The sequence below is a fragment of the Eumetopias jubatus genome, unplaced genomic scaffold (assembly GCF_037043125.1).
Source record: "Eumetopias jubatus isolate StellerSeaLion01/CBP00866 unplaced genomic scaffold, mEumJub1_p1.0 scaffold_6, whole genome shotgun sequence".
NCBI lineage: Eukaryota > Metazoa > Chordata > Mammalia > Carnivora > Otariidae > Eumetopias > Eumetopias jubatus.
In genome coordinates this window covers 71,770,961-71,784,524 of record NW_028274812.1, presented here as the reverse complement: position 1 = coordinate 71,784,524, position 13,564 = coordinate 71,770,961, and the positions used below count along the sequence as shown (strand labels likewise).

General features: G+C 34.8%; 1 protein-coding gene across 2 annotated transcripts in view; it reads left to right on the top strand.

Moving 5' to 3' along the window:
* ZNF292 (zinc finger protein 292) overlaps positions 1 to 13,564 on the top strand; it is an 88,229-nt gene that overhangs the window by 46,759 nt on the left and 27,906 nt on the right. The window lies entirely within an intron of this gene.

Here is a 13,564-nt window from a genome sequence, read left to right as displayed (position 1 = left end):
AAAATAGAGAAGAAATTAAATCTAGAACCCTCAAGTCTTCTGCCTCTAAGATTAGTACTCTTTCTCAAACAGCTTATCGCCCCATCTTATTTTATTGTTTTGTTGTTATTGTATGAGCTTGGGCAATAAAGATCCCCGTTAAACTCAAACTGGCAGGTACTCTGTTGGAAGTAGATGGCTAAGTCACTAATAATATGTATAAGACTTAATGTTCAGAGCTCAAAAGTGGTATATACCATGAAGAAGAGCACAGTTACTGTCTTTGGTACTTTTCTTGAAATTCTTTAGGAAAGTGCCCAGATTTCACCCAAACTTTTCCCACGGTATTTAACTAAAGAAGTAAATAAACTTCTTCTGTTGTTTATTGCTGCTTTGCTTGTTGATTGATGGCAAACTTTAGCTTTTTGCGATGTGATAGCAAATGGTGAAGGCTGAGAAAGGAGTGTTAGGTCCGTTGCTTGTGAACTCTTCTGTACGTTGATATTTCCTGAAAGGCTTTCCAGACATTCTCCAAACTTCTCTTCAAGCTGGTTTTTCCTACCTGGCTCCCCTCTTACCATTTCTCCATGCTTTCCTGATAGTTCTAGCAATGTTACCTGTTCCTTAATTTTCACAAGCAAATTATTTTTAGTATCCCCTTCCATCAAGGATATCCACAGATTAACTACAGTATTTTTAAGACCTTGGAGAAATGGGGAGTGGACTCTCATTATTTAAATTAATAATAAAAACAACACTTAAAAGTTGAGAATCTTAGATTTTTTTTGCCTTTGGCATATTAGTTATATTCCCACGATACTAATACCACTATGATTTTGTTCTTATACTCAAATTATACTAATCTATTCAGCTTTTGGAAGTACTGGATGTAATACATTAATAACAATATCAGATTACATTGTATAGTTCCTAACAGTTTGAAATGTGCTTTTATATTCATGGTTTCATTTAACCTTGATGATCCTGTGAAAAAGGTAGGATCTTTATTATCCCTATTTTACAGATGAGAAAATGGAGGCTCAGGACGATTGGTTGTCTTTTCTATATTACATTGCCAGTGTTGTGAGGCAGAGCCAGGAATTGAAGTCAGGACTTCTCTCCTTTTTATATCATGCCCTGTTGCACCTAGCCTAATAAAATCGCACCTAGCTTAAGTAAAGAATTAACTCCTTTTTTCTGTTGTCAGTTTCTGAAGAGCATTTTTGCTAAACTCACACATTACACTAAAACAGGAAAATGGAAACTTTACCTTAGCAGAGATTTAAAATTTATTTTAAAAAGAATATATGCTCGGTTTCCTTACTTGCTTTAATGTGCCTAACATCGTTTCTGTTAACAAAGTCTCTGCCCAACTCTTTGCTGCTTTATTTCTTGTTCTTTGCCTGACATAGCTGCTGGAGTAATTTGGACTATTCAGCCAAGAGCAGTTTCTTACAATAGCAGTGGATTGTAGGTAGCCAGACTTGAGTACAACTCAATGAAGCAATCAGATGTTAAATGACAGAGATTTTGCAGCCATAGTCTTTACTTGGTCCTCTGCTACTTAGAATGTCTCTTTGATGGCAGTCATTTTATGGATAATCACAAAAGCTAGAAGTGGATGTTTATTACCTCTTTTTTAAAAAGTTGAAGGAATCTACATTTTACACAAAAATATTAATTTATTTACATTTTCAAACTTGATGATTCAAAACGATGGGGAACTTTTAGTTTTAAATATCCAGCCTCTTAGTTTAACTTAATGACAGCGAGTTTGAAGAGAACTAGAGCTTAGAGAATAATGAATACACTTCAGGAGGCTATGCTCATTGGTTTGTTTATAGTGAAGCCTTTGGAGGTTTGATGTAGTATTTGAACAGTAATCTACTTAATCCTGAACTTTTTTTTTTTTTTAATTGATTGAGTTCGGACTCACTACAACCCAGCTAACAACCTGAGACATGCTCTTTGATTTGGGGGATTGAGGGTGGGTGGAAATGCTGGTTTCACTTTAAGGTGTTAGCATCCTGGGATAAAGTAACTCTAATAACTAAACATAATTCAAGTAGATGGCCTTTGAGTATCACAGGAACTTTAAGCTTACATATTACTTGTACCTTTCTTTGGTCATAATCTCAGGATTGGAAAGACAATGAATGCTTATTTTTTTACCCAATTTTAACTCCCTTCTAAATATCACTAATAAATTGGCCTTCTCTTAAACACCAGTTTATTTGCTAGAGAGGTGGTTTGCTGTGTACTTCAGTCTATTCTTAACCTATGATTAGAAAATCTTCACTGTGAAAATTGTGAGAACTACGTTCTTAGAATTCCATCTTTTGGATTTAGTGCTACCCCTAGAGCCATGTCAAAGTATAAATCCCTCTTTCATGCCATAGCAGTTGAGATTTTCAAAGATTTTAAATCTAAATCACGATTTCTAGGTTTTTTTAGTGCATTTTGTTGTTCTCTTTAATATGTAATTCTCAGAACTTAATGTGTACCCTAAATATGATCTGGCCGACTTTGAGGTCTTTGGTACTCTCATTTTTCATCCTAACTATTTATACTTTGTGTTACTTAAGATGACATTAAACTTTTTGGGTAGCCTATCATTCTCACAGCTCGGTGAGATTACAAAAATCACACAAAAGTTTTTAAATATAAATGCTACCCTTAAATTACCAACTACATTTTTATGCTTTGTCTTTTGGCACATGAAGCATTGCTTTTTTTTTTTTTTTTTTTTGTCCTGCTTAATTTCACTGTTAGATTGATTCTCTGTTTGCAAATTTTCAATATTATTTTCAGTCTTGATTTTGTTATTCAAGGTTTTTGTCCTTACCAGTTTCCTCTTATTAACATATATCCTGTTGGCATCCAGGTCCTTATAAATAACCATAAAATGGTCATGTCCAAAAACCTAGCCCCAGGGATGCTTAAAGAAATCTTTCTTCTTGCCTTCAGTCCTTTAATCAATACTCTTTGATTATGGTTGTTTGATAAAATATGCCTGTTTTTCCTTATGTCTGCTCCATGGTTCTCCTTTTTTGTATATAAGGATTTGATGAAAGACCATAACACCATAACAAGTATTTGGCTAGAATTCTTTTAAGTAATAATATTTAATATAGGTTAGTATGACCTGATTTATTATTTTTTAAAATGAACTTTTTATTTTAGAATAGTGTTAGATTTACAGGAAAATTGTGAAGAGTTCCCATATACCCCACTACCAGTTTTCCTTACTCTTCATATCTTACATTAGTATGATACATTTGTCACAGTTAATAAACCAATATTTATACTTTGTTATTAACTAACTTCCATACTTTATTCAGATTTCCTTAGTTTTTACATAATGTCCTTTTTCTGTTCCAGGATCCCATCCAGGATACCACATTACATTTAGTCGTCATGTCTTCTTAGGCTCCTCTTGGCTGTGACAATTTTTCAGACTTTCCTTGTTTTTGATGACCTTGACAGTTTTGAGGAATACTGGTCAGGTATTTTGTAGAATGTCCCTTAATTGGGAGTTGTCTGATGTTGCTCTCATGATTAGAAATGGGCTTATGGATTTGGGGAGGAAGATCACAGAGGTAAAATGCCATTGTTATTACATCATATCAAGGGTACATACTATCCACATGACTTCTCATTGTTGATACTAATTTTGATCACCTGGCTGAGGTAGTGTGTTTGTCAGGTTTCTCCACTTTAAAGTTACTCTTTTTCTCCCTTTCCATACAGTACTCTTTGGAAGGAAGTTACTGCATGCAGCCCACAGTTAAGAGGTGGAAATTTAAGCTCCACCTCCTGAAGGGGGGCAGTATCTACACAGATTGTTGGAATGTACACAGATTTGTCTTTCCCCCATTTATTCAGTCAGTCATTTATATCAGTATGGACTAATGGATATTCATTTTATACTTTAGTCATAATCCAATACTATTTTATTTATTTTGTTAACTCAAATTGACCCAGCTTTGGCCATTGGGAACCCTCTGATTTCATTTCTGTGTCCCTTTGACATACCCCTGTCATTATGGATTATGTTTTTTATTTGAGGTACTTTCTTGCTTTCTGGCACTATAAGGTACTCCAGCTTATTTTACATATTTCCTGCCCCAGTCCTTGAATCAGCTGTTTTTCCAAGGAGGCCTTGTTTTTTCTTGGAGAACAGTAATAGAAACGAAGACCTGATAACTGGGTGTGTTTATTGCTACTGAAGTGACATTGCTTCTAGGGTGTCATTACTTCTAGGACCTCTCAGCAGACAAAGCAAGAAAATATATGTAGGTATACTAATCTGTGTGTAGACACATCAGTAAATATTTCCATATGTAACCAGCTGTATTTATATCAAACTACATAGGAGGGTTCATGCTGATGTCTTCCAATCATTCGAGTCTTGTTGCTTATCTGTAACCTCTCACTTCAACAGAATGTCCTATAATCATGCAGCCTTTTCAGATTGACCTCCTACCATTGGCCATCTGTATACTTAATTAATCAGTCTTAGTGTACATGTATAGTGGTTTCAGAATTGATAACTTATACCTCTGTGGAAAACAACTTTACTGATTAGAATACAATGCTTATGTACAATTTCTCTTGCCATTTTTCTTATAGACTCCACTCATCCAAAGTTAGTTAGGTGAGCACTTTATTTCCCTACCTCTTTCAGTGAAGTTCTTTCATAACATTTGTAATACAGTTAGATTTTTTAAATGTATTTATTTATTATTATTCTTTTTGCTGTATTCTTCATTTCATCCTGGGCTTCCTCAACCTCCAAAATAATTTTTTAAAATTTGCATACCTTAAGATTTCTTGTTTGTGCTGTAAAGTTCTCTAGGCTTTGGCAAATCCTTAGTACCATGTATCCACCATTACAGTATCATACAGATAGTTTTCACTGCCATAAAAAAATCAACTATCTTTACCCACTGAACCCTCTCCTGAACACCTGATAACTACTGATTTGTTTACCATCTCTATAGTTTTGCCTTTTCGAGATTGTCATAGAATTTTAGCCTTTTGGCTTAGCTTCTTTTACTTGGCAAAATGCATTTAACATTCATCTATGTCTTGAATACCTTAGTGGCTCATTCCTTTTTATTGCTGAGTAGTATTCCATGATATTATGTGTGGTATCAATATACCAGTTTCTTCATTCACCTATTAAAAGACATCTTGTTTACTACCATTGCTCTTTATGATAAAGCTACTGTAAACGTTTGCATGTAAGTTTTTGGGTGGACATAAGTTTCACATGAGTTGGGTAAATATTAGGGGTAAGATTGCTAGATCATATGGGATGACTATGTTTTGCTTGTAAGAAACTGCCGAACTGTTTTCTAAAGTGGCTTTACCATTCTGTATTCTCACCAGCAGCAAATGAGAATTCCTGTTGCTCTAGACCCTCATTGGTAATTGGGATTACCTGTTTTGGGAATTGTAGCCATTCTAATAGGTGTGTAATAATACCACATTTTTGTTTCAATTAGCATTTCTGTAATGACATAAGATACCGAACATGTTTTCGTATGCATATTTGCCATCTGTAACAATCTTTGGTGAGGCGCATCCCTTTAGATTTTTTTTTCCCTACTTTTTAATCAGGTTTGTCTTCTTATTGTTAAGTTTTAACAGTTCTTGGTATATTTTGGATACAAGTTCTTTATCAGATATGAGTTTTGCAAGTAATGTTCTTTCAGTCTATGGCTCATCCTTTTTCTTAACAATGTCTTTCACAGAGCAGAAATTCAAAATTTTAATGAAGTCCAACTTATGAATTTTTTCTTTTGTGGATCATGTTTTTGGTGTTTTATCTAAAAGCTCATTACCACTATGTTAACTGTACTGGAATTAAAATGAAATAATATAAAAATAGCAATACATACATATGTACATACATACATACTCACTCATTACCAAACCTAGAGTTTTGTAGATTTCTCTCAAAGAAGTTTTATAGTTTCATATTTTACATTCGGGTCTTTGATACATATTGAGATAATTTTTGTGACAAGCATAACCTAATTTATGTTTAGTGAATCTCTCTCGGCTCTTAACACTCACATATCTTCTGAACAATCACAAGCCATGTTTTTAATATAATTAATTTTGAGACTTATTCAGGATTATATCTTTTGCTCAGCCCCATTTTGAAAATAACTTTTTCCCGTCTGTTTCCATTTGCTCCATTGTTCTGCCCTTTTAAATCTAAAGCTTATTAACAGAACCACCATTAGAGGAATTCTCCTTTTTCTCTGTCATCATAAATAATACATAGTTAAGCCCAAGTAGCAGTTTTTCCTCCAGAAGTTACCCACCTCTGCCAATTTGATTGTTCTCAACATTTTTGGTGAGCTAGGGGTCATCTTGGGTTCTAGCTTTAATAACATTTTGCATAGGTTACTACCAGGTCTCTAACACTAACGGTGCATGCATCATTGGTCCTGAGCCTGCTTTCCATTTTGTACATGTCATCATTTTACAGTCTAAACTCTTGAGAGAACACCCTATTACAGTCACACTGAATTCCTTCAAATCTGTCCCTTATACTTCTATATTGAGATAATTTGCAATTGCACAAATTACATTTCGTTAGCTTGCCAGTCCTTTCTTCAATCTTAAGCCCTGCAGTTCTCCCTCCCCCCCACCCCCGGAACCCCTTATTTTTCAAAGGAAATTTCTAAAGCTTAAGCTTTACCACAGTACTTATAAATCCTTAAGAATTTTGTGAGAAAATAAGTCTTTATTTCAGTAATAAACGTTGCATTTGAAAGTGAAGGTGGAAAAATTGTTCCATTTTTATCAGATATTAGCATACATAAGATGTAATATTTTGAAGGGAGGGGAGACGGGAGGAGAGAGCAGGTGATAACTCATACTTTCCAGGTAAATAGGATGAGGTCAGATCTGATTGCATGCAGCTGCATTTAGTTTTGGATAGTAAATCTCCAGTTCCTTCACCCTGATACTTTTGGTATATTTTTCGTGTGTGTATATATAGTTTTATATGTGTATACAGAGAATGCCAGAAGAAGTGACTCTGAAAATTAGACTTAAATCTATTGACAGTTATTTTGTGTTAGGACATTTCTTACAGAAAGTCAATAAAAAGAGCACCTTAAAGACTATATTAAGTACTTTTAGAAATACAGTTGACCTAACTTGTTTCTCTTTGGTTTTGTTTCATTCTTTTTTCTTTTCTCTTCTCTTCTCTTTTCTTTCTGTCCCTGTTTTTTTCTTGTTTGATTTCCCTTTTTTTGCCTTATGTCCTTCTCTCTTCTGTGCCCTTAATTGACCTTGTCTTGGCATAAAAAATATGTGGAACACTTTAGATTTTATTTTTAAAAATCACTTCTAAATTAGACTGCCTTTTACTTATGTATAACCCTTAGATCCTTGAGGATCAGTGACTGGATAGAATTAAGCTGATAGAATTTAACTGTAGTAAGCCTATAAAAGTATTCACTCCCATTTTACACTGATGACATATTTGTATTTAACATTGATTATACTCTTATATAATTAAATATAAATGTAGTGACCTCCAAATTTTCATTTTTACTAAAAATGGTTTTAAAATACACTCATTGGTTTCTTGAAACATCTTGAAGCATTCTGTTTTAATGAGTGTATTTTATAATAAAGTTACATGGATAAACATCAATTAAGTTCAGAACTCATAAGGAAATCTTACTTCACATGAAAATTTTCGTGTTGCATACTAACTGGGTTCATCTGTGGCATGGAACTTATTTTAGTCTTTAAAAATTCTTTTTTTTTTTTTAAGATTTTATTTATTTGAGAGAGTAAGAGAGCAGAAGTGGGGGGTGGGGAGGGGAGGCAGAAGCAGACTCCCTGCTGAGCAGGATCATGACCTGAGCTGAAGGCACATGCTTAACCAGCTGAGCCACCCAAGCACCCCTAGTCTTCAAAAATTCTGTTTTATAGCAACCATGTCAAAAAATCAGTTATGATCATAAAGCTTTACCATAGTCAGGTAATGAGCATAAAGTTTCAGATTTAATGAAAAAGCAAGCAGTGTGATTTAAGAAATTCTGAAATCTTTTAAGTAAAAAATTCTATTTCTTTTTTTTTTTTTTAAGATTTTATTTATTTGAGAGAGAGAGAATGAGATAGCACGAGAGGGAAGAGGGTCAGAGGGAGAAGCAGACTCCCTGCTGAGCAGGGAGCCTGATGTGGGACTCGATCCGGGACTCCAGGATCATGACCTGAGCTGAAGGCAGTCGCTTAACCAACTGAGCCACCCAGGCGCCCAAAAATTCTATTTCTTATAAGTGTAACATATTCCCTCCAGAAAGGTGAGGGGTAGGGTGAAGATTAAGACTATCCCTAATTGGTAATTTGGACACTGAAATATAGATACCTAGAGCAGTGGTTCTCAGTCCTATCTGTGCTTAAATTACCTAGAGAGTTTTAGACATTTCAGTGGTGTGGAGGCCTGCCTCTGACTAGAGTCTCTGGGTCTGAGTCCCAGGCGTCAGTACTTTTTAGAAGATCAGCATAATTGTGCAGCCATGGTTAAGAACCACTTACCTGCAGCTTGAAGTGTTGTGTTTTTTATTAAATTTCTAAATTTGGATATTTGTGACTAACAGTATTACATTGATTTTTTAAATGTATTTTTTATTGTGGTAAAAAAACACAAAATGTATCATTTAATCATTTTTAATTATATAGTTCAGGTAGTGTTAAGTATATTCATATTGTTGTAAACCATATCTCTAGAACTTTTCATCTTGCAAAACTAAAATTCTGTAACTTTTTTTTTAAGATTTTATTTATGTGAGAGAGAGAGTGTGCACGAGTGGTGGGAGGGGCAGAGGGAGGGGGGCCAGCAGATGCCCTGCTGAGCATGGAGCCTGACTCGGGGCTCAGTCTCAGGACCTGGAGATCATGACCTGAGCTGATGTCAGACGCTTAACTGACTGAGCCACCCAGTCTCCCCAACAATTTTTTTTTTTTTTAATTCTGTAACAATTCAATATCAACTCCCTCTACCACATCTCTCCCAGCCCCTGGTTAACCACCATTTTACTTTTGGTGTCTATGACTTTGATTACTTTAGTTACCTTTACAAGTAGAATCATATCATATTTACCTTTTTGTGATGGGCTTATTTCACTTGGTATAATGTTCTCAAGGATCATCCTTGTTGTAGCATATCCAGCATATCCCAGGATTTCTTCCTTTTTAAGAGTGAATAATATTCCATTGCATGGATATACCACATTTTGTTTATTCATCTGTTAGTGGGCATTGCGATTGCTTCCACTTCTTGGCTCTTGTGAGTAGTACTGCTATGAACATGGGGGTGCTTATGCATATCACTTGAAGACCCTCCTTTCAGTTCTTTTGTGTATATACCCAGAAGTGGAATAGCTGGATCATATGGTAGGTAGTTCTGTTTTTAACTTTGAGGAGCTTCCAGATTGTTTTCCATAGAAGTAGCACCATTTTACAGTCCCATCAACGGTGTACAAAGGTTCCAATTTCTCCACATCCTCACCAACACTTATTTTCTGGGTTTGTTGGTTTTTGTGGGTTGTTTTTTTTTTATAGTAATTATTTTAATGGGTATTAGGTGATACCTCATTGTAGTTTTGATTTGCATTTCTCTGATGATTAGTTGGGTATCTTTTCATGTGTTTGTTGGACGTTTGTATATCATCTTTGGAGAAATGTCTCTTTCTCTTTGCCCACGTTATAATAGGATTATTTGATTTTTTATTGTTCAGTTATAAGAATTTTTTTATATATTCTGGATATTAATGCCTTATCAGATATATATTGCAAATATTTTCTTCCATTATATAGGTTGCCTTTTCACTCTGTTGATTCTTTTTGATGCATAAAAAAAATTAGGTTTGATGTAGTTGTAGTTACCTCTTTTGTTTTTGTTGTCTGTACCGTGGTGTTACATCCAATAAATCCTTGCCAAGTCCAGTGTCTTCAAGCTTATCCTCTTTGTTTTCTTCTAGGAGTTTTATAGTGTTGGGTCTTATATTTAGATCTTTAATCCATTTTGGATTAAATTTTTATATGGCATATGGTAAGTGTCCAACTCCATTCTTTTTGCATGTGGACATGAGTTTTCCCAGCACCATTTGTTGAAGAGACTGTCCATTTCTCATTGAGTGATCTTGGCACTCTTGTTGAAGATCATTTGTCCATATATGTGAAGGTTTGTTTCTGGCCTTTTTGCTCTATTGTATTGCCTATATGTCTGTCTTTATGCTAGTACCACACTGTTTTGATTACTGTAGCTTTACAAATTATTTTGAAGTGAGGAAGTATGACACTTGAAACTTTGTTCTTTTTCAAAATTGTTTTGGCTATTGGGAGTCCCTTGAGATTTCATATGAATTTTAGGATAAATTTTTCTCTCTCTGCAAAAAACATCGTTGCGATTTGACAGGAATTATATTAAATTCTTAGATACTTTTGATAGCTGGACATCTTAACAATGTTAAGTCTTTGAATCCACAAACAGAGGGATCTTTCCATCTACTTGTGTCTTTAAGTCTTTCAGCCGTGTTTTGAAGATTTCAGGGTACAAGTCTTTCACCTTCTTGGTTAGGTTTATTCCTAAGTATTTTATTTTTTGTTGATACTGTAAATGGAATTGTTTTAATTTCCTTTTCAGGTTGTTCATTGTTAGTATATAAAATGCAACTTATTTTTGTATTTTAATTGTATCCTATAACTTGGCTAAAGTCATTTATTCTAATAGTTTTTTTGTGGAATCCTTAGGGTTGCCTCCATAAAAGATCATGTAATCTTGTAGTCAGATTATTTTACTTCTTCCTTTCCAATTTGGATGCCTTTTCTTTTTTTTTTTTCTTGCCCACATGCTAAATCGTTTTTAAGAGAAAATGCAAATTGTATTTTTTAAAAAGGAATAGTTGATGCAGATTCAGGTAGGCCACGGTGAAAAGTTTAGAATTTACTCTTTAAAGGCAAAGGGAAAGCATTGGAGTGTTTTAAGCTGGGAGAAGATGTGATGGTGTAAGAGTGGATGCAGAAGACTAGCAGAGTGCTACAAAGGAGTCTGATGGATTAATGAGGGCTGATAGGAGTGGATGAATGGCAGGAGTAGAGATGGAGAAAAATGAATGGGATGGAGTATTTAGGCATTAGAAGTGACAGAATTAGGTGGTGGATTGGATGTGTGGGTGAGAAGAAAGCACAAAGAGCATTTATAAGGCCACTGTTGGGTTCCTGGCTTGAGCATGACTAAGTGAATTGAGATAATACATATTGTGGTATAGAGATTTCTGTATGCAGAGTCTGAGATGCTTGCTAAATAGCTAGTTCAGAGATGCTACAGAGGTGATTGTGTGCAAATATGGCCATGGAAATACATGCCCAGTAAATAAGTTGACTCCACTTTGAAGGAAATCCAGAACCTAGTCAGTCTAAGCTTTGGTGCATAGGACGTGCTCATTTAATGTTTGTATAATGATTTATCACAAAAATTCAACTTATATATTGTAATATATTTAAAGTTAATTATCTTTAATATAGAAATTGTATTTTTTAATATTATGTAAGTGACATTCTGTGAGAAGCAGCCATTCTTAATTGAACTGGCTAAATATTGTTGATTTACATTATCATTTTATGTCATCCAGCTCTCTTGATAGGCTCGATTGTGGTAAAACCTGCTTTTCTGTTCAAGTCCATAAATACAGAGAAAATAGATTAAAAGGCTGCACACAAGTAAAATTAAAGATATTTTTATTTTTCTGGGATGTGGGAAAAGCAGGGTAGGGAATGAGATGTGATGTGACTAGCTATTCAAGGATAAATATAAAACTTTTTTCATAAGTCTGGCAAGCCCTAAAACAGGTAGTCTTTGATGTGGTATTATAACGCTGTAAGAAAAAGCATGTTCTGGATTGGAGAGAAGTAGAGAAAGATATTAAAGGAATGGGAAATGGAAAGCAGTGCAGGAGAAACGGAAAAAGGCCAGGGAGAGTAAGCATTTAGCAGGTTCTGAGTTGAGTATTAAAATGTAATCTACGGGGGCACCTGGGTGGCTCATTCATTAGGCGTATCCCTTTGGCTCAGGTCATGATCTCAGGGTCCTGGGATCGAGCCCCGCATTGGGCTCCCTGCTCAACGGAGGGCCTGCTTCTCCCTCTCCGACTCCCCCTGCTTGTGTTCCCTCTCTCGCTGTGTCTCTCTCTGTCAAATAAATAAATAAAATCTTTAAAAAAATAAATAAAATGTAATCTACTCTTGATCCATTTGAATCCTGAGCTTTCAGAATACATGAGTATTTTCCTTTAAAAGTTAATGCTACTTCACAGCTCTTTACTGCTATAAAGTGCCATTCTAATTAGAAGTAGACACATTTAATGTGAATTTGGCTTTCTCATCCCACGACTGTATTAAGCTGGAAGTCAAAAGACCCATTATTCTGGTCCTGGTTCTGTCATTAACTGGCTTTATGACCCTAGGTAGTTACTTTCTGTGAGCCTCAATTTACTCATCTGTCAAATGATGGAGCTACAGAAAATGATCTGTAAAGTCCCTTCTGCTCTAATATTCTATATTTCTTTGGAATCAATTTTGCCCTGAGTATGGCAGTGGTTTCCCATCATTAAAAAAAAAAAAAAAAAATCCATGTTTTTGAAATTTTACAATATGAACATATTCTCCTATATATTGAATTAGCACAGAAATTATTTTGCACAATTTGTCATTCTAATTTATATGTTGCTATTTGAGATTTTTAGGGACTATTTGAGATTCTATTCAGTATCATCAGTTTTGTTAAATACTTGCCACCTTTAAATAATTTCTTTGCCACAATCCTCAGAATTTGTTGATTATGAGTTTTAGTGGGAGTATTTTAAGTAATTCCCAGACTTTTTATTGCTGGATTTTCCCTTTTGAGAGAATTATTGTATTAGGAAACTAAAGCTATTTTTTAAGTCTATGACTTATTTATAGTGAGAGCAACTTTTTTTTTTTAAGTTTTCATTTAGAATCTTCCCTGATTTTGGTTTGGCAGCAAACTAAATGGTGAAAAGATACTTGCAATGTAATTGACCAAGTGGGATCATGTGATTAAAAAAAAGAAAAGTAATACCCTGTATATGTAAGACATATAGTCAGAGGCACCACAGAGTTAGTATTTATCTGTACTCAGTCTTTATACTTTTGGATTTAACGTGGCAGGGAGTAGAATAGAATAGAGAGTGGCAGGTACAAAGGTCTAGACTTCAAAAAAAGGATGGAATTTCGGATCCTGTGTTAAAATGCATACGTGTTCATGGTTTGAATACTGAGGAGCCATGATTATAGTGTCTCGTAGAAGAATCTTCTCACAGTGGGATGCAGTGCAGGTAGATCTAAAAAATAAAAGCACTAGAGGGTCGTAGATATCTAAAGAAGGAAGAACATCTCTCATTCTCCATCTTTTAACCCACAAATTACTTACTAGACATATCTTCCAGTCTGTTCATAAGTAGAGGAATTGTGTGCTTTATTTAGAGTATTTAAAATTGTATTACTAAAAGCCTCCCAGAGGTTTCAG